This window comes from Camelina sativa, chromosome 7 (assembly GCF_000633955.1).
Source record: "Camelina sativa cultivar DH55 chromosome 7, Cs, whole genome shotgun sequence".
Taxonomy (NCBI): domain Eukaryota; kingdom Viridiplantae; phylum Streptophyta; class Magnoliopsida; order Brassicales; family Brassicaceae; genus Camelina; species Camelina sativa.
The window spans coordinates 19,108,774-19,111,737 of NC_025691.1; positions in this window are offsets into that span (position 1 = coordinate 19,108,774).

A 2,964-nucleotide genomic window follows, 5' to 3' on the forward strand; every position below is an offset into this window, starting at 1 on the left:
AAACAAATGTCCTAAACAGGACCGCCACCAAGGCCAAACAAATGTCCTAAACAGGACCGTCACAAAGACCATCTGTCCCGAAGGACCGCCTAAACAGGCACTCTGGCTAAACAGCCCGCCACAAAGGCCACACATCTCGCTAAACAGCCCGCCACAAAGGCCACACATATGGCTAAACAGCCCGCCACAAAGGCCACACATCTGGCTAAACAGTCCGCCACAAAGGCCACACATCTGGCTAAATAGCCCGCCACAAAGGCCACATAATATCTCAAAAGACCGCCACTAAGGCCACACAATGACTAACAACCAACCACCCCAAGCGACCAAGTAAACAAGAGAGATGGGCTGGAATACTCCATTCCCGCTCCAGCCACGGATTACAGATGGGACCAGGCTAGACAAGCTCAAGTCTCGGCTTGCTTCTCATACCACTTCTTAAATCTTGCCTTCATCCTCGCCTCAGGCTCCCAAGTCTCCTCCTCAACACCATCACAGTCCCAAAGGACTCTCATAAGAGGAATGTTCTTCTTCCGAAGTTCCTTGATCCTCCTCTCGAGAACCATCACTGGTCTCGCCTCCAAAGTCATGTTAGGCTGAAGATCCTCAGGAATCTTAACTAACAGCTGATCATCCTCACGGAGACACTTCCTCAACATAAAAAGGAAAACCTTATGGAATGCACGCATAACCTCAGGTAACTCCAGTCTATAAGCCACTGGTCCAACACGCTCAATCACTCTGAACGGACCCATATACCTCGGACTCAACTTAGTCTCAGTCAATGACCTGTTCGGACCCCGCAACATGACCATCTTGAGGTACACTCTATCTCCGACCTGAAACTCAAGATCTCTCCTCCTCCTATCGGCATAACTCCTCTACCGATCCTGAGCTTCCTTCATGTTCAGCTTGAAAACCCGGATCTTCTCCGAGGTCTCCTGAACAAAATCTGCCCCGTACATGCTCCTCTCCCCCACCTGAGTCCATCATAACGGCGTATGACACGGACTCCCATACAAAGCCTCCTAAGGAGCCATGCCAATATTCGCCTGATAACTATTGTTGTAAGCAAACTCTACCAAGCTCAAGTGTAAGCAAACTCTACCAAACTCAAGTGATCTGTCCAATGGCCACCCCAATCCAACACACACATCCTCAGCAAATGCTCCAGCATCTGGATCGTCCTCTCTGACTGTCCATCTGTCTGGGGATGATAAGCTGTACTCATATGCACCTTAGTGCCCATCTCTACCTGAAACGCTCTCCAGAACACCAAAGTGAACTTGGAATCTCTATAAGACACAATGCTTGTTGGCACCCCATGCAACCTGACTATCTCCTTCACATACTTCTTAGCCAAGACCGCTGCTCCATGAGTCTTCTTAATGGCCAGAAAATGTGCCGATTTAGTCAACCGGTCCACAATGACCCAAATAGCATCAAACGTCCTGGACACTGACAAACCTACCACGAAGTCCATAGTAATCATATCCCTCTTCCACTCTGGAATGGGGAGACTCTTCAGTAACTCTCCGAGAACCTGATGCTCCACCTTCACTAGCTGGCACACATCGCACCTCGCGACCCAACTAGATACATCCTTCTTCATCCCGACCCAATGATAGTACCTCTTGAGATCACGGTACATCTTAGTCGCTCCTGGATGAATAGAAAACTTGCTCCCATGAGCCTCTCTCAGGATCTCCGGCCTCAACTCCTCATCTTTGGGCACACAAACCCGACCGTGCACCAAGATAGTACCATTATCTGAGACCTAATACTCTGAATCCACATCCTTTGAGGCATTCACCAGCCCCAAGTCCTTCTCCTGAGCCAACCGCACCCTGCTCAGAAAATCTGCTCTATCAACCGCCTCCAAACCCAACGGTTCCTGAGACACAGCACACAAAGTCAACGCACCGATCTCTCCTCTGAGAGACTCCATCTCCTGCTCCAGAGCCGAAGCTACCCTCTTCCAACTCAGAGCATCTGCAACCAAGGTAGCCTTACCAGGATGATAGGCTATATCCAAATCATAGTCTGCCCAAGCTCCATCCACCGCCTCTGCCTCAAATTCAGCTCAGGCTGAGTGAATATATACTTTAGACTCTTATGATCTGTAAACACCTGTACCTTTGCACCATAAAGATATGATCTCGAAATCTTCAGGGCAAAAACTATAGCACCCATCTTCAAGTCATGAGTAGGATAGTTCTCCTCATGCTTCTGCAACTGCCGCGAAGCATAGGCAATCACCTTCCCATGCTGCATCAACTCACAACCCAACCAACTCTAGATGCATCTGTATANGAGCATCTCCAACCGAGTTAGCTTTACCAGAGTGATAGGCTATCTCCAAATCATAATCCGCCATCAACTCCATCCATCGCCTCTGCCTCAAGTTCAGCTTGGGCTGAGTGAATATGTACTTCAGGCTCTTATGATCTGTAAATACATGTACCTTTGCACCATAAAGATAAGATCTCCAAATCTTCAGGGCAAAAATTACAGCACCCATCTCCAAGTCATGAGTAGGATAGTTGCCCTCATGCTTCCGCAAATGCCGCGAGGCATAGACAATCACCTTCCCATGCTGCATCAACACACATCCCAAACCAACTCTAGATGCATCTGTATAAACCACATAGGGTTCTCCCTGCTCAGGCAAAGCCAACACTGGCGCAATAGTCAACATCTCCTTCAGGCTTGCAAAGCCTTCCTCACACTCTTGTGACCAAACGAAAGGAACATCATTCCCTGTCAACTTAGTCATAGGACGTGCTCTGCTCGCAAACCCCTGCACAAACCTCATGTAGTAGCCTGCCAAACCAAGGAAAGTCCTGATCTCTGTGGCATTCTGCGGTCGAGGCCAATCCCTGATAGCCTGAATCTTCTCTGGATCTACAGATACCCCATCTGCAGACACAATGTGACCCAGAAAACCCATCTCACGCTGCCAGA